This window comes from Globicephala melas, chromosome 3 (genome assembly GCF_963455315.2).
Source record: "Globicephala melas chromosome 3, mGloMel1.2, whole genome shotgun sequence".
Classification (NCBI taxonomy): domain Eukaryota; kingdom Metazoa; phylum Chordata; class Mammalia; order Artiodactyla; family Delphinidae; genus Globicephala; species Globicephala melas.
In genome coordinates this window covers 133,226,642-133,248,042 of record NC_083316.1, presented here as the reverse complement: position 1 = coordinate 133,248,042, position 21,401 = coordinate 133,226,642, and the positions used below count along the sequence as shown (strand labels likewise).

The 21,401-nt window shown below is 43.5% G+C and overlaps 1 pseudogene; it reads left to right on the top strand.

Annotated features, from left to right (window-relative positions):
* Positions 1–12,554: 12,554 nt before the first annotated feature.
* Positions 12,555–12,685, top strand: LOC115840836 (U2 spliceosomal RNA; annotated as a pseudogene).
* The last annotated feature ends 8,716 nt before the right edge of the window (positions 12,686–21,401 follow it).

Genomic DNA, 21,401 nt, shown 5'->3' with positions numbered 1-21,401 from the left:
GTCACACACAGCTGGTGACCACAGAGTCAGAACTGGTAATTCTTCCTCCTGGTTCAAGGCGTTTTCCACAAAGTTGTACCTGCACACAAACGCCCCCTTCCTTCCCTCTGCTCCCCCAGCTCCCCAGCTCTTCATTACTATGTGTCTTCTCTCTCATCCCCCTTGCCGCCGATCCACAGCCCCCTCCCCACCTCCCATAGCTCTCGGCAGGTAGCACAGGAAAAGATAGCAATGGGGAAAGACAGCTAGGCACATTGAAGGGGTTACTTTGCCCGGGGACCCCTCTATCTGAAGTTGTCCTCAAAAGCGGAAATGAGTTGATTTGCATTTTCCCACTGAAGCATGCGGAGTAGGTGAGGAGTGTTTCTCGTTACCAAGTACTGTCTTCCCTGGTTTGCCCTGAGGCCTTCTCTGGGGCTGGAGCAGCTCTGAAAACACCTGTATGCTGCCCATTTAAATACATGCTTCAGACAAATCTTTTTGGGGGGTTTCAAAAGGGAAAGACTAGTGCTTTCCCTCCCAGCATACATTATCCTTCCTGTGAATGCTAAAGGCAGAAATTAACCCTCTCCAGACTGCTTTATTTCTAGCTTGTTGTATCCATGCAATGCCTGCATTCCATGTTCTGGGACTGGCAGTCAACAGCTTTCTCCATTCATTCATTCATTTATTCAGCAAGTATTTACTGAGCATCAGCTCTGTGCAAAAGCTCTGTGATGACTGAATGCAGCATACAGAAGTAACTGACAAGGATCTTGTTCTCAAACTGCTCCCGGCTGAGCTAAGATCTTTACCTGGAGACCTCACTGCATCTCAGAAATTCTCTCAGACAGCATCATGGCTTGTTGCAACCCACGCTTCGCCCCATGACTTCTGCAAACGCCTTCTCTGTGTGCACCTGAGCCTGCTGCCATGACTGGGCACAAGCACCTCATGACTTTGGTAACTTTGTGGAAGAACTGAGGGGAGTGGAGGGGAGCGGCATCATGCACCACACGGTCTTCTGCCACGCTGGTGGCCCTCTACCTCATTCTCCACAAAGTCAGGGCTCTCCAAGAGATGACCTGTCTCACCGTGTGAATTCCTCTGTGAAGTATAAGCCCACCCTGCTTCTCTCACAGTGAGCACATCCCACAGACCAGTCTTCCTTCCTTGGTATCCCAGAAATATGGAGAATCAAGTTTTCTCTAACCTTTTATTCAAATAACTAAAGCGGGAAAGTGAGAGAAGCCGTAAGAGTATGCCTGGCCCCAGGCAGACAATTAATAAATATACTGAGTGAACACATTCGAAGGAGAGGGTTGAAAAAGGACTACAGGTGTTCAGGGGAGGGAAAGATGGCTCTCATAAAGAATTCAAAGAAGGAAGGCTTTTCTGCCAAAGCATGTGGTGGCACGAGAGCTGGCAATATCTCCTGTTACCTAGTCCTTTCCGACCCTCGTGTACATATGCTGCTTCTCTTTTCTTCTTTTGGGCTTCTGGTCAACTCTTCATGAAATACTAGGAGTTGAAGGGGATCTTGAAGGTCTGTACAGAGGACTCAGGAGTCATGAAATCCTAATGGCTCCAAGCAAAAAGAAGTTTTGGGGCTCATCTACCCCAACTCCTTTGGTTCACAAAGGAGTAAACAAACCTTTCCAATGTCATGCAGCATGTTCATGGGCCATGATGCACTCAACCTTCTTTCTTCCGTGGCAGAGAAAGCCAGACCTCTGATACGTTTCATTTGATCTGTAGAGTGCTTTTTTTCCCTCTTAATTTGAATGAGGGATGGACATTTTAAAACCATGAAATTTCACATGATAATCCAGAAAAAAATCAATGGTCTGCCAACACTTGGCTCACTCACATTCCTGACCAGCAGCTGTGGCTGGAGCTGGGTGGCTATGATCCCCTGTTTGCACAGCCCCCTTCGCTCCCAGTTATCTCACACCCAGCTGGGTTCCCTCATCTCCATCACGGTCATGGCTCCTGTAGGCTTTTAAACTGGTAAGCCCTGCTCTACAGCAAGCTTCCCGCCCTGGCCAAGCAAAAACTTTTAGCATGGCTAGCCTCAAGCAGCTCCCTATGTGATGTGATTCTAGAAGGAACAAGAAATTCAGTAATTCCTCTCTCCACCAGAAACTAATAATAGAAGTAATAAAATGCAGGCAAACAAGCTTTTCCCTTTGTCTGGCACTGCCTGGAATTCCACTGTAGATTGGGTTAAGTGTTGTGATCCTCTACATCTTGGATTTGGAAGAGAAGTGATGAAGAAAGAAGTGGCCCCCATCACACAACTCATCTATTTTAATATTTTGGCTGAGGGCCATTCTCGACTATAAGAACTCTCAGCCCCTCTCTGTATGTACATATATGCACACACGCACACAATACACAGTACAACACACGGTCTCCTCTCTTGTTTTCTCTCTCTCACTCTCGAAATCAGCCACATACCTAAACTTGTTGAAATCTGATTCAATCAAAGACAAAACCAAAATTTCCCTTTAAAAAAGAAAATAAAATAATTTTCATAAAATGAAAACACAAAGCAAACAGACCTCTTCAAAGATGCAAATGTGATGGTTTCCTCCAGAGAATAAGAGCGAGTATGAACCAAAGGAACAGGCTCTGGGAGTACAGGATACTGCATTTTACTTATGTGAGTGTGTGGACTTTGAGAGGCAGAAAGTATATGAACACATACACTTCTTGCATATGAACAGAAAGAAAGGGAGAAAACCTGTCATTTTAGCACGAATTATTTTATTGTGATACCATGCTAACAGCTGGGTAAGTACCAAAATACTAATGTCAAATTTTAACAGGTCTTCTTCCTTTCTCTTGTTCCCATTGTGAGCTCCAGGAAATGGAGAGAAAAATGTAATGAAGCATATTTCTTTTTAAGTGGCATGGAGCTGGCCTCTATGTGGATCCTGTTTTCTGGCATCATTTTAATTAGGAAACGCGAGAATGTTTCCAATGTTCCCCCACTTCCCTTCCCTGTGTTTAAGTGAGGGTTTCACAGAGAACTGGCAACCAACACAATTTTGACAAAGTAAACTTCTTTCTCTTATAAGCATTCCTCCAATCCCCAGATAATACCCCTCATTCCTCCCACGTTAACTAACACACACAACTTTCTTCCTCCCACCCTCCTCCAGCCCACACTTCTCTCCAAAATGTACAACATAATTGTGAAGGCTAATTATCAAATAATGCTTAAGCCTTTGGGAGCAAGATAGGGGGTTCTAGAAATGTTTTTAAAAGTCCCCAGGCTACAATAGAAACGTGATTAACTGAAACAAAAATACCTGGTGAAAAGTTTCAAAACTAAAGTCAGATTAAAAAAAGTTTATATATATATATGCATTACACACATGTATATGTAATATTTACTATATATTGTATCATATATAGTATGTATGTGTATATATATGTGTGTGTGTATATACGTGTGTGTGTGTGTATATATATATATATATGTAATGCATTAGCTTTTTAATAGGTCGCAGAGATTCTCTGACATTCTAGGGCAAGTCCCTTAAAGAGAGAAATAATTAGAAGCTGATCCATTCTTTTCCTGGGCTATCCACTAGGCTATCCACCATGGATTTCTGTCCACCCACTCCCTCCCCTGAGAGAGGACCCTCGGCTGGCTCTGGAGGGAGGGAGAGGAAGGCTGGCTCTAGTAAGAGGGAAAGGGAGAGCAATTCTGGACAATATAATTCTCTTCTTGGCCTAAACATAAGCACATAGGGCCTGACAGATGTAGTCTTTATCATGGAACAAAACAGGCTAATAGCAGTGTGCCGCACACACGAATACAGTAAGTCCCCTATATACTAACCTTCAAGTTGCGAACTTTCAAAGATGCAAGTGTGCGTTCGCACGTCCAATCATGTAAGTTAGTTCATGTGTCTGGTGTACATTGTCACCTGCGTGAGTCCTCTACAAGTGGTTGTGCTTTTGTGTACTTTACTGTACAGTACGGTAAAGAGTACAGTAGTACAGTACCTTTATTTCAAGCCCAGGATGTCTGGAAGCAAGCATAAAAGCAGCGGTGATGTAGCTGGTCTGTACCACTTTTATGAAGTGCCATATTGTGCACTACACACCACAGCGAGCAGAGCCAGGTAGACCAGGAGGTTGGGAAACAACAACTGGACCTCCTGCCCCCGCCACTCCAGGCACAGGCATAGGTTTTATATCTGCCTCCTCAGAGAGGAAGAAACAGTGGCCATGGATACAACTGTATGGGGGCCAAGGCCTCAGCTGTGATGTGTGGAGAAGTTAAAAATAACACCCTGCTGGTCACATTTCAACTGTCCTGGGACCCTGAGCCGTTACAGAGCAGAAGGGGCTGGTGCTGGAGGAGGAGGAAGGAAAGCATGCATAATAACTATGCATGGCCTATCATGCAAAGAGCTACAGGGCAGAAAGAAGGCTCCTCACTCTTTCTTCAGTAGAAACCACGCCCAGGATGCTGATTCTGCGCACGACAAGCCCTCCAGTGGGAAAGCGAGCCCATGCATGAACCCTGGGTCAGGAAAGCAAGGAAGGTTCATTCTGAGATTCAGTTCACAGATGAGCATACCATGAGGATCAGCTCTTGACTCAACACTGGAGAAGGGGGTATCCACGATCTCCAGGGACTCACTTCTAATTGAAGAGCAAGTCCTATTGGCTGTCTTTATCTCATGCCCCATGGAGACTTCCTGCCTCATTCAAGGGACTCAGGCATGAATGGGGATTCTGAACAAGAGACAGTCAGAATGTATGGAGGATACTCTCCCCCCAAATTATTGGGCAAGGCCTGACTCAGCTATATTTGGGACTAATAACAGCTTTTAATTTGTACTCTTTCCTATGATGTGATGCCATGCCACCCAAATTAGATACAGTTATTACTAGGGTGTGATGTAGTATTCCAGAGTCCTTACAGCCATGGAAGAATCAGGGCACATCCTCTCAGATCAACTTTCCTTTTGGTGCAGGGAAGTAGGTTAGGGAGATTATTCTTCTTATTTAGTAAGCATAAATGTAAACTAGAAAATTCAAACATTTTTAAAATGTTAAGGTAAAACATGAGTCCTGCAGGCTTCCCAGAGACTATTCTGAGCTTCAGCCTTATCACTAACCTGGAAATGAGTTTACTTTTCTCTGTTATTAGGCATTCTTTTGTTCAAAAAGCTTACACATATGGTAGGCTAAACAGTGGCCCCCTCCAAGATATCCATGTCCTAATCCCCAGACTCCATGAATCTTACCTTACATGGCTAAAGGGACTTTGCAGGTGTGACTAAGTCAAGGATCTTGAGATGGAGAGATTATCCCGGGTTATCTAGGTGGGCCTTGCATGCAATCACAAGTGTCCCTATGAGAGGAACACAGAGGGAGACTTGGCTACAGAGAGGAGAGGATAATGTGATGACGGAGGCAGAGACTGGAGTGATACAAGTTGGAGATGGAAGAAAGGGCCACAGGCAAAGAAATACTGACGGCTAGAAGCTAAAAAGGGCAAGGAAGCAAATTCTGCCCCCAGAACGTAAGAAGAAACCCTGCCAACACTTGATTTTAACCCACCTTGATTTTAACCCAGTTTGGACTTCTGACCTCCAGAACTGTAAGAGAACAAATTTGTATTGTTTTAAGCCACTAGATTTGTAATTAATTCATTCCAGCAGCAACAGGAAACTAATATAAAAGTCCAGGTCATGTGGATCAGCAACTTCATACTATTAGAATGAATGATGTTACTTCAAACCACATAGAACATAGGATGCTGAGGGATATTTATCTTATCCCTTCTCCATTAAAAATTATTCTACTAAGCTACAAAACATATTTAGCTCAGACTGGCTTCCATGCATTTGTTCATATCATTCCCCCTGCCTTGAGAGCCACCCTCATCCTTCCTACTTCAGGTTCTATTGTGAAACAAATAAATGAAATCTCCTTAAATGTATACGTTTGATGAAAGTGAGGTTTTGTGCTCCTAATAGGCCTTAATGATCGGTAAAACCAAAGAAAATATTTCTAATTCCATAAAGGTAGGAAGTTCTTAACTCCAGTGTCAGTCTCAGATTTTTAGACTGTGTAATACAAGAAGCATCAGGGTACCAAACTGTTTTTTCTGCTGGCCTGCTGTTGTACTGTAAATGCATACTGTTCATTGGAGACTATAGTTCAGTTTCTCCAGTGCCCCTTAATAAAATGAAAACAATATTAAAAAATTGTCACTCATTACACCAAATCATAAATCAGCTTTTAAAAAGACATACATTTGTCCAGACCTCTTATGCATTATCACAAAATCCAAACAATTGGAACTTACATTAAAAAGAGTAAACTGGAAGACAGGCAAAGAGGATCCAGTACACAATTAATAGGAGACCCTGAAGAAGAAAGCAAGGGAAAATAGGAATCACAAACCAAAAAAACCCAAGAACTGTAATTCAATAAAGTTATCCCAATATAAAAAATGATTTGAACTATTTATTGAAAGAACATAGCATATACTTGAGAATACTGACCCAGAATGACCAAAATCAAGACGTAGTCTAGAAAAATTATTGTATTTAAAAGAAAAGGGAAAAATCTGGATATCTAGGCAAAAGGAACATGTAAGAGAAATCAAACTAAATTTTCCTCTGATTTTTTTTTTTGACAGCAAAGCTTTTTGCCAGAAGAAATTACAGTAATGTATTTAAAATATTCAAGGAGAGAAAATGTGAACTAAGGATTTTTTATCCAGGAAATCACAAACTGCTAATAACATGCAAAGACTCAAAGAATATTATTCCCATGAGCCCCTCCTAAAGAGTCTACGAAAGAACAAGTTTCAGACAGGTATTGCTGGTGAATATTAGATATATAGTTACTTGTAGTTAAATGACTAAATGAGGGTTAAAAGGTAGAGACTCTAGTACATAATGGCTATATGATTTAAAATGCAAATATACTACAACTATAAAAATGGAGAGATGATTAGCATATGCAAAGAAATGTTTTATCTCCTTTCAGTGATAATAATGTCAGTGATAGTACAACTATTATTATTCTCAGAATGTTGTATATGTGAAGTAGAAAAAAGCAAATGCTAATAGTGAGGTATTCTAATTCTACCATCCCTTGCATCTTCAAGAATATTCTGGTACAAGAAAGGAGCTACTAAGGCAAAATAGGAGACGTTAAGTAAACACCCTGTAAATATAAATCTGAATTAGAAATATCAGTACAAACTCATGAGGTATTTGTTTATTCCAGCTTTTTCCACTAAAAGGATTGAGAAACAAAATTGACCCAATAGCTGTAAACATCTCTAGCACTCATATTTGATCTTCAAATGACATATCCCATTGAGCTAAACCAGGATTTCTTGGATAAATGGCTAATTCCAGGTCTGCAGCGGGAAATATCCATGAGTTTGGAACATCTTGACATAAAGTTAGAAGGAAGTTGTCAAAAGCCACTGGGTCATGTCAAAAGAATTCAGGAAGCACCTTGAAGAGTTTCCCACTGGCCAAAGATTTGAGCTGTGCAGTAGATTGAAACTCATCAAATACATATAAATCCATGAATTCATGACATATTTTTAAAGTAATAATTGGTTAACTTCGGAGAAAACAATGATCCAGTTGTTATCCTGAAAACTGGGTAAATAAAAGGAAATAATCATACCTTATCCTACCTATCCTACAAGAACTGTAGTACTGTGTAACAAAATAGCAGATGAGAGAAAGTGTCCCTTTATACTTTTAAAATGTATCCCAGGTGATAAATAAAAAGAAATTATAGAATTAAAATATTACTATTTTAAACCCACAATGAGAATTACTGAATGCAGACATTGAGCACCTGCTTTAACTAACATCAAAAAACAGCATGAACCAGATACAAGACATAACACCACCTATAACCTTGTTAAAGGGCTTGAACCTGTATCACTTCAAGCCTCTTGATCCAGCTCCCAATGTGCAGGAAATACAGAAGACAGAGGAACACACTGAACTGCACCATGAGTGAACAGTCAGCAAATCTGACTGTAAAAAACTTGACAAGTCAAATGGCCCAGATTTATCCACTGATAAATTGTAAGAAAAAGAAAGAGGTGGAGGGGGAAACTATAGATTAAAAGAGACCTAAAAGGCAACTGACAAAGGATTAATCTCCAAAATACACAAACAGCTCATGCAGCTCAATATTAAAGAAACAAACAACCCAATCCAAAAATGGGCAGAAGACCTAAATAGACATTTCTCCAAAGAAGACATACAGATGGCCAAGAGGCACGTGAAAAGATGCTCAACATAACTAACTATTAGGGAAATGCAAATCAAAACTACAATGAGGTATCACCTCACACTGGTTAGAATGGGCATCTTCAAAAAATCTACAAACAACAAATGCTGGAGAGGGTGTGGAGAAAAGGGGACCCTCTTGCACTGTTGGTGGGAATGTAAATTGATACAGCCACTATGGAGAACAGCATGGAGGTTCCTTAAAAAACTAAAAATATCATTACCATATGGCCTAGCAATCCCACTACTGGGCATATACCCCGAGAAAACCGTAATTCAAAAAGACACATGTACTCCAATGTTCACTGCAGCATTATGTACAATAGCCAGGACATGGAAGCAACCTAAATGTGGATAAAGAAGGTGTGGCACATATATACAATGGACTATTACTCAGCCATAAAAAGGAACGAAATTGGGTCATTTGTAGAGATGTGGATGGACCTAGAGTCTGTCATACAGGGTGAAGTAAGTCAGAAAGAGAAAAACAAATATCATATATTAATGCATATATGTGGAATCTAGTAAAATGGTACAGATGAACCTATTTGCAGGACGGGAATAGAGATGCAGATGTAGAGAATGGACTCATGGACACAGGGGTAAAGTGGGGCTGGGATGAATTGGGAGACTTAGATTGACATATATACACTACCATGTGTAAAATAGATAGCTAGTGGGAACCTGCTATAGTGCTCTGTGATGACCTAGATGGGTGGGATGCGGGGGGGGAGGAGGGAGGCAGGTCCAAGAGGGAGGGGATATATGTATACATACAGCTGATTCACTTCACTGTACAGCGTAAACTAACACAACATTGTAAAGTAATTATACTCCAATTAAAAAAGAAACATATGGGCAAGACTAAACTATAGGGTTTAGGGATGCACACTTGAGTGACAAAACCACAAATAAACGCAAGGACTAGATTACTATAAAAGTCAGGATAGTGCTTACCTCTGGAGATAGGGAGGAACTCTGTTGGGGTGAGGCACATGGAGGAGTTACAGGGCAGGCTGGCACTCTTATTTCTTAATTTGGGTGGTAGTTATAAGGGTATTCACTGTATAATAATTCACTAAGTCACACATTTCTTTGGGTTGGTTTTCTGTATCTGTGTTTAATTTTACAATATAAATTTTTTTTAAAAAAAGAGTTAACTGCAATGGTTTTGTTCTCTAGGTTAATTATTTGGTCTTGATAAATATGAAACTCTCCCCAAAACAAGGGCTCCTTTGATTTCTCTGGGAACTAAGCCATAAGAACTAGTGTCCAGCCACGATCACTGAATTTAGCACACAGTAGAGCTCACTAAATTTTTGTTGCATGAATCTATGAATCAGTGAGTCAATAGATAATACAAACACTCCAAACTCTAAAACACTCTGCACACTTCTACTATTCAATAGATAACTCTTCCAGCTAGAAAAATCTTCAGGAGCTCTCATGACATGTAGGAAATGCTTATACTTCTCAGCTTCACATTCCAGCCCCTTTTCCAGAAACCAGTCCTGATCAGTCTTTCCAATCTTACCACAGCTACTTATTCAAATGCTCCAGTCCACCCAAACAGGTCTACTTTTAGAATTCTATGTCCTACTTTTTTCCCATTTCCCCTGCTCCCATACCTTCTCTGGTAGCTTTCCCCAATACTAGTGGACACTTAGCCCTTGCTTGCATTGGTATTGTGAGAGAACATTTTACCTTTATTTGTTTTGAGTCTGCTAATATACTCTATATTTCTTAAGTCTGGAACAGTGACTAACACTTTTACAAAATTATTATAGAAAGCCTACCACGTTTTGTGCATAAGAGGCTCCCAACCAATATTTGTCAATTGGCTGGTTAAGTTGGCGGGTAGATGAATGGATGGATAGACAGAAGAATGGGTCAAATTATCATATACTTTAAAGCACTCAGTGGCTATTGACAGACCAAAGATACGTAAGTTTATATTCAATAAGGGCAGAACTACAAGGGTCTATTTGATCCTGGAAAAGATCCTGGCCAGAGGATCTCTGGTCAACTATGGGCAGTTATAGATGTTGAGTGTCTGGAGACTGAGATGCTGAAATGAAAAAAGTGAACACTGAGAATGAATGGAAGAAACTACAGATAAACTTCCTTTCACTCACAGCTTTGTCCACATCTGGATCTATCTGTGGTGGGGCACACATTTAAATACTGAAACTTTAAGCAAAAATTTCAAAAGTCCCACTGTATACACTTTTAAAAAAATCTCTATACAAAAATCATGGCAAGGGCTTCCCTGGTGGTGCAGTGGTTAAGGGTCCGCCTGCCGATTCAGGGGACACGGGTTCGTGCCCCGGTCCGGGAAGATCCCACATGCCGCGGAGCGGCTAGGCCCGTGAGCCATGGCTGCTAAGCCTGCGCATCCAGAGCCTGTGCTCCGCAACGGGAGAAGCCACAACAGTGAGAGGCCCGCGTACCGCAAAAAAAAAAAAAAATCATGGCAAGTTTGGGGTTGTGCAGGACTACGGATTGGGTTGGTTGAGGGCTCATTTTGTCCTAAAATCTACGTATAAGCAATTACGATGAAAAATTAGAGTCCCAGCCCTTCAGTTATAAAGGTGACATCTGCATAAAGAAGGAAAGGGAAGGTCCCTGAAATGTGCCAGCTGTCCCAGAGAACTCTGAACTGAAAGAAATCCCTGTTCTGGTCAGAACACCACGCTAGAGAGTGGCCTGGTGCCCAGGGTCTGCTTCTTCTGGTTCCCTCCTTCCAGCTAACCACAGGTCTGCCCTCCTTTTAAAGGAATGGTTCCAGAGAGAAATCTTCAAGGACTAGACAGATTGGAAAGGATAAATGAATGGGAGTCTGTAACCTGAGACGTCAGCAAATATAAATAAACAGACTTAGAGGTGAAAAGAATGGGAACCTCCAGAAGCTACAAACTTCTTTCCCCTCGTGCTCAGGCATTTTCCCTTCAAGATAGCCTGGAAAGAAGAGAAAGGCTCTCACGTGGATTGGATGCCTTCTGTATCATGAGAACTGCTTTAATTGCTTCCATACATGTAATTTTAACCCTCCCCCTCAACTTGCAAGGAAAGGGTTATCTTCCCTGTTTTACTGATGATGAAAACAAAGATTCAAAGAGATTAAGACTTGGCCAAGGCCACACACCTAGTAAGTGTCAAAACCAGGATTCAAACCTGTTTTTTTTTCCTCCAAAGCCCTGCCCCCTACACCACTAGTGGAAACAGAATCTTAGCATGTTTTAGCTGAAAGATGACCTCACCATCATGCCCATTTCACAGATGAAGAACCTGAGGTGAGTACGGAGAAGCAACTTGCCCAATGACCTACAATGACCCAGGCTTTCTCATTTCCAGACAAGAACTTGCAATCACTTGTATCCACCAGGGTCCTACAAGAATGGCACACTCAAGTAGGAGTATTAGAGGAGAGCATAATGAAAAGATTGTTAAAAGCAAGGACACATTTAAAGGAAGCCGACAAAGGCTGGTGATGCATTCCAGGTGCAGCAGCTGCAGGGGGGCCAGGACCACCTCTGTGCCTGAAGGGACAAGGCTAATGCCCCAAACCCAGAGAAACCCGTAGCTGAGCCTTAAGCTATAGTTCGAGAGCTCTGGACTTCAGAAGAGAAAGCCACTGCCAGTCTGCAGCCTGCCCTCTCTCTCTCCTCCGGCCTCTCATAAGGTGCCTCTCATAAGCTGGACCATCCAGAAAGCCAGAAAATAGGGAATTCCCAGGCTGTGGCTTCCAGGGGTCAGAGCAAGATGGACAAAAGAGGATAATGGACCTAGAGGGGGAAATGAAGACTTGTACACACTGCTACAGAGGGATGCTTCTCTGCAACTCGGTCCTTGGGAAGAGTCCTTCCTCAGCAAGTCAAAGACAACAAAAACCATGTAAGTGTTCCCTCCTAGTCCATGTGGGGTCAGGAAGGCTCAGCACAGAGAACTATAGGGAAGCTAACAGCACAGAGGTAGATTTCTCACTGCCCACTGCAGGGGAATTACCTTAATTTGGCCAACCTGTCTGTGATAAAGGGGAGAGAAGCCCTGCCCAAACCTCCTTGGGATCAAAGGCATGACCTTGGAATTCCTGGACTTTGGTACCTAGGTCAGTACTGGTGTTCACAGGGAGAGTTACTGGTGTTTCAGGTGGGTATTTGAGAATTAAAAATAGAAGAAGGTAGGGTTGGGACTGGCTGTGTGCAAGAGCATATGTGCTGTCTACCAGTGCTTGGAAGTCAGGGCCACTTTTAAAATAAAGATAATCTTATCACTTCTTGGTCTTTTGGCTAAGATCAAGTGTAGTATCTGTTCTTATCCACTGAAATAAAGGCAATCCCAAAATGAAGGCAGTTTAGGTGACTTGGAAAGGCACATTCCTCTTATCTATGCCATCCTTGCTTTAATACTACATCTCTCCCTCAACACACATGCACGTGCATACACACACATCAACACACATACACACACACACACACACACACACACACACACACACACACACACACACACACACACACACACACCATGCCACATCAGGTCTCTCAAGTCCAAACCAGCCTTCCATCCCCTCCTGAAGTTTCAACCCCAGCTTCCACTGAACCCCCCTCCTCACCCTGATTTGGTCATATTTCCTATTTAGTTTAAATCAACAGTCTGATTTTATCAACAATAATGCTTTATGGAGGTTTATTTCTTCAAACAGACTGTGCTCCTCTTTGCTATAAAGTTAATTTTATGTTCTTTGTTCACTTTCCTAATCTGCAAATTACCTCCTCCCGTTCCCTGATTACTTACTATTGGAAAAACAAGCCCCTTTTTGCCTCCAGTTTGAATATTCTCTGCCTTATCTTGATGGCCCTAATCTCTCTCCCCTGACTGGCCTCTCAAAGCAGCAGTAGGTAACCGGCGGGGCACAGCTGCGGGCCAGCACAAACCCCCGCGCAGCAGCAAGCCGGCCAGGCCTTACTCCTCCACAGGCATTTTTTTCCCAATTCTTTTTCTCAAAGTGTGGGAAGAGGCTCAGCAGCAGGGAGGATTAGAAATTCTGGGATCCACTCCATGCTCTCAGAAAGTCCTAGTGGGAAGACGGAGAACTTCCGACACTCAGAGAATCAAGGACAAATGCTTCAGAGGCTGACGTTTGGCTGATACTGCATGAAAAATGACCAGACTCTTTTGTTGGAAATGCCCGAAGGGGGAGGGGCTGCAAAAGGAAGAGCTCACTGGGAATGGAGGGAAAACAGAATCACCTCTTACATGATCACGATTTTTAAAGAGGATGGGGAAGAGATGACCTGGCTGTCAGAAATGTCAAAGAGAGTTAAGTGTGTTTGTAATTGCACAGAGGGAAGGGAGAAAGTGAAATGGGGAAGGACCAAGGAATTGACAATTAAAAAGACAGAGCTGGAAGGGATCTTAGCAAACCTCATGCTTTACGAATGAGAACACTGAGGTCCCAAGACCAGACCCCAAGTTCTAACAACAGGAAAAGAGTGATGATATTGATGATAATACTAATGGCAAGTGATATTTGCTTACTGGTATTTATCAAACCAGTTCACCCTCTAACTGTTGTTTAGCACATGCCACGTTCATTTCCATCTCCGGGCTTCTAGGTTCCCAATAACAATAAAAGTTAATATTTATTATGTGGTGTGTGCCGGACACTGCCTAAAGGCTTTACGTGTCTTATCACATTTAATCTTCCAAAAAAAATTCCAGGAGGTAAGTATAATTGTCATCCACATTTTACAAGTGGAAAAAAGTGAGACACACAGAGATTCATAACTTGGTGAAGGTGACAGGTAGGAAGATGGAGCCAGGATTCAACCAGGTCTGTCAATCTCCTGAGCCACATTCAAAAAATATTTGTGGAATGAATATATGACCCAAATTTGTATATTTTTCACACAAACCTCGCTCCAGCTTTAGTCCCAATGCTCTAATTTTCTGGGGGACATTGTACCTCTCCAGGCTTCCTGATTTCTGGGGCAAAGTCATCTTCTGATACCATAGGCTGGGCCAGAGATAGGGTAACTCTTTCCGTAAAGGGCTAAATAGGAAATATTTTAGGCTTTGCAGACCACATCCTTTCTCTGTCATGAGTTCTTTGTTTTTTTTTAAACAATCCTTTAAAAATGTAAAAAATCATTCTTAGCTTGAGAGCTCCCAGTGACCCCTGCTCTAGGCCCCCAAACCTTGGAGTCATGCTTAAAATGTCCCTCTCCCACCACCTGTCCATCCAATAATAAAGGTTTTGGGGTTTGTGCTGCCTCTAAAAATACCCTTTACATTTTTTTCAGCACCACCCCCATCCCTAGTCCAGGCACCCACTATCTCATGCATGCTCTGGTCACCAAAATGGTCTCTCCTATTCCCCAAAGGAGCCATATGTCACTGCTGGATCTATTTTCACAAACAATGATTTGCAAAGATCGTTCTCTTGCTAAAATACCTTCAAATCTAAGCCTTTTCATCATCAGAAAATCTACAAACAACAAATGCTGGAGAGGGTGTGGAGAAAAGGAAACTGTCTTGCACTGTTGGTGGGAATGTAAATTGATACAGCCCCTATGGAGAACAGTATGGAGGTTTCTTAAAAAACTAAAAATAGAATTACCATATGACCCAGCAATCCCACTACTGGGCATATACCCAGAGAAAACCATCATTCAAAAAGACACATGCACCCCAATGTTCATTGCAGCACTATTTACAATAGCCAGGTCATGGAAGCAACCTAAGTGTCCATCGACAGATGAATGGATAAAGAAGATGTGGTACATATATACAATGGAATATTACTCAGTCATAAAAAGGAATGAAATTGGGTCATTTGTAGAGACGTGGATGGAACTAGAGACTGTCATACAGAGTGAAGTAAGTCCGAAAGAGAAAAACAAATACTGTATATTAACGCATATATGTAGAACCTAGAAAAATGGTACAGATGAACCGGTTTGCAGGGCAGAAATAGAGACACAGATGTAGAGAACAAACGTATGGACACCAAGGGGGTAATTGGCAGGGTGGTGGTGGTGTTGGGATGAACTGGGAGATTGGGATTGACATATATACACTAATATGCATAAAATGGATAACTAATAAGAACCTGCTGTATAAAAAAATAAATTAAATAAAATTAAAAAAAAAATCTAAGCCCCTTACTCTTCATTCAAGGACTGATCCCCCCAAACACACACACACACACACACACACACACACACACACACACACAGAGTTATCTGGTCTTTAAACATTTAATGAGCATTTATATGATCTAGCCACTCTGCTAGCCCCACAGATTATCTCGTTTAAGATTCATCAGAACCCTATGAGATAGGTATAATTATGAGCCCAATTTTACAGATGAGTAATTGACGCTCAGAGAGGCTAAGAAATATATGCTAGTTTATACAGTAAAATGGTAAAACAAGGAACCAAATTGTGGTTATCAGACTCCAGGGTCCCTTCCCTTAACCTCCAACCTGTATTACCTTTAACATATCACCCCCTCTGCCCTTCCAGAGCCTCTGCACCAGTCCCACCGAGAAACATCCTCCAAGGGACCATTGATTCAAGAGACAGCGAGCAGGTCACCCCGCAGGATACACATCTCAACTCTTGGCCTGCAAAGGGCAGCAACTGCCCTGGAAGAAAAGTTGGTGCCTCTGAACTTAGAGCACCATAAATTGAGTGGGGATACCTTAGGTGTGGAGAGTGGGTTTCATCTGATGTCCCCAGTAACAGGCTACCAGCCAACAAGTGGGCAACTCAGAGCAGCTGCATTTCAAAGCAGCAGACCAGGACAAGCTACTAACGTGTGGACACAACCACTCCACGACTTGCTTAAAAGCCACGCTATGTCTCCTGGACCATGGCCGCAGGCCAAAATACACACATTCTGGTTTTTACGACCATAAGGTTAGCATTCTTTTACTGGTTCCTTCCCAGTTCCCTTGCTCTCCACCGAGCTGGGTTTTGCGCATTCCATCTCCTAGTTCTTTTTCTCCTTCCCAGCACTGCTCTCTGCCTCCCTTGCTTCCACCCTCCTGCTTCAAAGCTTGCTACCACTACCTGCTGCCTTGCTTTTCTGCAACGTCCCCGTCACAGTGGTTTTCCTCTCCTTTTGGGCCCTTGGTCAGGTTTTCTCTAATTACTAGGCTTCCTCTTCCTCTGTTTTCCTGTTTTCCTGACAGAACCTCCTTCCCCTGCCTTTTAAGTTTCCTGGCTTTAGCACCGACTTGAAAGCTCCACTCCAGCTTCCTGGTCTTCTCATTTCCTCCACTGGTCCATCCTCTCTCCTCCACTGGCTCCCCTGCATGGCCCTTTCCTTTCTTTCTGGACACCTGGTCCTACGTGTCCCTCTCTCACTCCCCCTCCATCCCCTTCACCCTTCACCTCTGTTCTTTGTTCCCTTGTCCCCTGTCTTTCCTCAACCCTCCCGTCCCTCCTCTTAGGTCCCCTGCTGGTTCCATCCCCCCAGCCCTTATCTTTGTTTTCCTTCCTTCTGGCTGCTGATAGAGTGGGAGCAGTTGCAGGCCACATCCCTGATTTCAGCAGACCCAGAGCCAGCACATCAGCCTAACACTAACAGTGCCCGGGGAGAGGGAGCCTCGGTCCCTACAAGCAGTATGCCCCCGCAATTTGGAGCTGAGCTAGAGGCTTTGGAGTAAAGCTCAAGGAGTCTGAGGCGTCCAGCTTGGCAGGCAGCATGGAGAAAGGACTGACTGTTTCTTTTTCCCACTGATCTCGTTTAAGTCAAGGCCAAACACCAGTGCTGGGGCATGTCATTTGTAAGTTGTAGCCTCAGTGACCTTCCCTGTCCCTTCCTCACAAAACACACACACACACACACACACACACACACTTCTTATTCACTTTTGTTCAGAGCAAAAGGCCCTGTGACTTTTCAGGTGTGGTATATGAACACGCATGCTGAAAAATAAGATCAATAAAGGGAACCAGAGCCACCGCTAAAGGAGATGCTGCTGCTGCGGAAAGGGCTATCCTCCATCCCCTCTGCCTCTTGCCCATCAATTCTTTTCAACTTCAGTTGTTCCTGGTTCCTTGACTGAGCCCCGTCAGAGCAGAGCTGGCGTCTTTCCTTAGAGGACAGCGCCATCTAGCAGGTGAAATGCCAAACCCTTAGCAAGCAGCCCAGAAGAAAACCCGCCTCCCTAGCTCCCAACCAGTTCCCAACTTCCCTTTTTAACTCTCAGCCAGTCAATCCCCAATTGGTCTGAAACAGCGATTTAACCCTTTGGCCTCGTTGGAGATTTAAGTCCATTTCCAATCACCTCTACTTCTCCAGTGCCTGATTGAGTTTCAGTTTGTGGCCTTAGTTTCTAGAAAAGGCAAGAAAGTTCTAGGTCAAAGCAAAACGAAAAAGAACATCCTAAGGATATCTGAATGGCTCAGGCCCCCTCTAGAACTCTGTAGCAATATTTTCTTCTCTTCCTTTTTTCTATCATTTCATTTCCTCCCTTCTTTTCACATTTATTGAGTACCTGCTGTGAACCTGGCACTATGCTAAGTTAATTAAGAGACAGCTCCTCTCCCCAGGGTCCCACAGTCCAATGGACTCAGATGTTAGACTCCTGACTTTGCAGAACCTCTGATCTGGGATGGGGCCTTTGTAATCCTAGCTGTGCTAAGGATCCAGGGGATAGAGGAAAGAAGACAGTCCCAGGTCTCCCACTTCCACCTCTATCCAAACAGTTTCATGTTTATCCAGGTTTTACTTCTTTGGTTTCTGCCTAAGACTTTTTTTTTTTTTTTGCGGTACGTGGGCCTCTCACTGCTGTGGCCTCTCCCGTTGTGGAGCACAGGCTCCGGACGCACAGGCTCAGCGGCCATGGCTCACGGGCCCGGCCGCTCCGCAGCATGTGGGATCCTCCCGGACTGGGGCACGAACCCGCGTCCCCTGCATCGGCAGGCGGACTCTCAACCACTGTGCCACCTGGAAAGCCCCTGCCTAAGATTTTGTTTGAATAAAGTATTTTGAAGATATCTGCTCCAATCTAAATGTCTCACTCTACAGGTGAGGACATGGGGTCCAGAGAAGTTTAAGGACTCACCCAAGGCCATAGAATTAGGGGAGTATCTCTCCAAGATTTACTTTCCTGGCTCCTTGACAATAAAACCCTATCAGGTCTTCAAGGCCAGGCTTTACAAGGTGAATGAGGGCAAAGTGAACTGCTCTCACAATTTTGTATTTTTGTTTGCATCTTTCCTGCCAGACTCCATGTAGGCAAGTGACCATATATGAGTCTGCTAGGGCTGCCCTAACAAGATACCCTAGAGTGGGTGACTTCGGCAACTGAGATTTATTTTCTTATAGTTCTGGAGGCTACAAGTCCAAGATCAAGGAGGTGACATTCTTCTGAAGACCATGAGGGAAGGATCTGTTCCAGGCCTTTCTCCTTGGCTTGTAGATGATCATCCTTTCCCGGCATCTTCATCATCTTCCCTCTGTACGTATTTCTGTCCGAGTTATCTCTTCTTATAAGGAGACCAGTCATATTGGATTAGGGCTCTTCCTAATGACCTCATTTTAACTTAACCGCCTCTGTAAAGACCCTCTCTCCAAATACATTATGAGGTACTTGGGACCTTCAACATGAATATTTTGGAGGGACACGATTCAGCCCGTAACAGATGGCAAATAGTTTTTATTTGCCTCACGAACTTTAATCAATTGGTAGTGGCTGCCTAGACTCCCCCACCCCACCAAAAAGGATGAAGAGGATTCTCAAGATTGAGAAGAGGATTCTAAGATTGAGTCCACATGGGGTCCACATTGCCAATATAAGCTACAGGCATGGCAGTGGGAAGTGGCAGCATGATCGTCACACATCTGCCCTTGGTGAGATAGGGCATATAGACACTGCCTCCTAGGAGCAAGAACCATATATCTCCGCGACATATCTCGACATACCAAAACATCTCAAAGCCATACTTCTGAAAGAAGGTCCATAGCAATCATGTGGTCCCCTCTCAAGCCCTTTATTTTACAGATGAGGCAAACTGAGATCCAAGGAGGTTACGACTTGCCTAAGATCACTCAGCTCCTTTGTGGCAACATCAAGACCAGAACTTGACTTCGTATCTTTAATCTAGCATCCTGTCCAAGACTTTGGTTGCCCCTATTAACATCCAATAAAAACAGAAGCTCCAATATTTCCCAGGCAGGATCCTCAAGTTCCCCATTCCCTCAGACCCAGGAAGGAACCATGTGAAGAGAACTAAGCTAAAAGTTAAAGGTTCTGGTTGGAGTCTATGGCCAACTCCATACTGCTTGGACCACTAAGTATTAAAGGATTCTGAGGCTGCATTTAGGCTTTTCTGGAGAGAACACTGCCATCACTTAGTGATGTCTGCCATTGCTATGGGCACAGGATTGGGTAGGGGGAAGATGAATATTATATATTTGCTGGGTTAGCTAATTTCTAAAGTCCCTTCCAATCCTAAAACTCTGTAATGAGAGCCTTGAGCAGGAGCCATGGGTTTCTTCCTTGAAAGTAACTAGAAAACTGGGTTAAGAGACATGTCATGGTGATCCCAATGCCCAAACACAGTTATGTGACCTTCTGCAAGGTCACATGGGCCCTTCTGTGTAGCTTGCTGTCCCAGAAGCTCTAGCTATCCTTTATACACACATCTTTAGTTTCAGTCCCACTGAAGTTATCACTGGTGTCTCTCCATGTAGAAATCTCCCCCCAGAGTCATTTGGTGAGACCCAACTCTGGGTCCTGGATGAACACTGGTAACTTCCATTTACTTGATGCAGTAATAGGCAAGAAGTGTTTCCTAAAGCGTTATCCTTGAGGTAATTGCAGGCGAGGGGCCATGCAAAGGTCCACTGACTCGTGGGCCCTGGAAAAGGCCAACTACAAGAGAATAGATACCATTTCGCAAAGGCTTTCCAGCATGCCACAGCATTATATGTGGCTGACCCACGCAGCTGCTCAGGGAGAGGGGGGTCAAAGACATTTGCCTCTTAACTTCATAAAGGCAATGAGCCTTATTCACATTTTTCTGTTCCAGCTCAGCCCGCAACTCCCCAGCTGCCTCTTACTCTTCCCTCTTGGCAGGCAGGCCTGGAGCAGCTTCTGAGAAACTTTAGGATAGGTATTTATCACCTGGAGAAACTTTAGGATAGGTATTTATCACCTGGAGAAAAAGCTCCATGTGAATGGGTATGAGAGAACCCAGAACTGGGTATGAGAGAACCCAGAACTGGTTAAGAGCTCAGCTCTGGAGATAGTAAGATCTAGATTCAAGTCACAGTCCAGCCACTTTCTAGCTGTGTGACCTCAAACAAGTTACTTAACTCCTCGAAACCTCAGTATTCCTATCTGGAAAATGGGGACAATAGTAGTACCTAGCTCATAGGGTTGTTGTAAGAATTAAATGGGATCATATTTACTTGTACTATTATTAGTATTATTAATTCAACACATATTTAAGGAGCACCTACTCTGAACTGTTTGGGATACAAAGACGCATAAGACATTGTCTTTTACTTGGCAAAATTCATGGTCAATTACAATTCAGTTGCACTACAATATCAAGTACCTAGCCGGGTATCTGTCCAAAATACAAGGCAAGAAGGATTAATTCAGTCTGGGAAGGTAGAGAATTTCCTTTACATAGCCAATAACATTTGAGCAGGACCTTGAGGAAGGAATAAGTTTTTACTACAAGTTCTCACCAAGGGATCAACGTATGCCAGAGGAACAAAGCCTATTCTGGGAACTTTGAGTGTGGGCTGTGCCTGGAGGTGGTAAAGTCCCTGGATTTATTTCCATGGATCCAGGAGGGAGCACCCCTGGAAGTCAGGAGATCTGACCTGACCCTGGATTGCCGTGTCACCTCAGTCAAGTCATCCTACTTCTCTGTGGCTGTTTCTTCAAATGTCAAATGGAACTGATGACCCACGAAGAGGTTCCATAATGCTTAAAATTTAAGTAAGATGGGCTTCCCTGGTGGCGCTGTGGTTGAGAGTCCGCCTGCCGATGCAGGGGACACGGGTTCGTGCCCCGGTCTGGGAAGATCCCACATGCCGTGGAGCGGCTGGGCCCGTGAGCCATGGCCGCTGAGCCTGCGCGT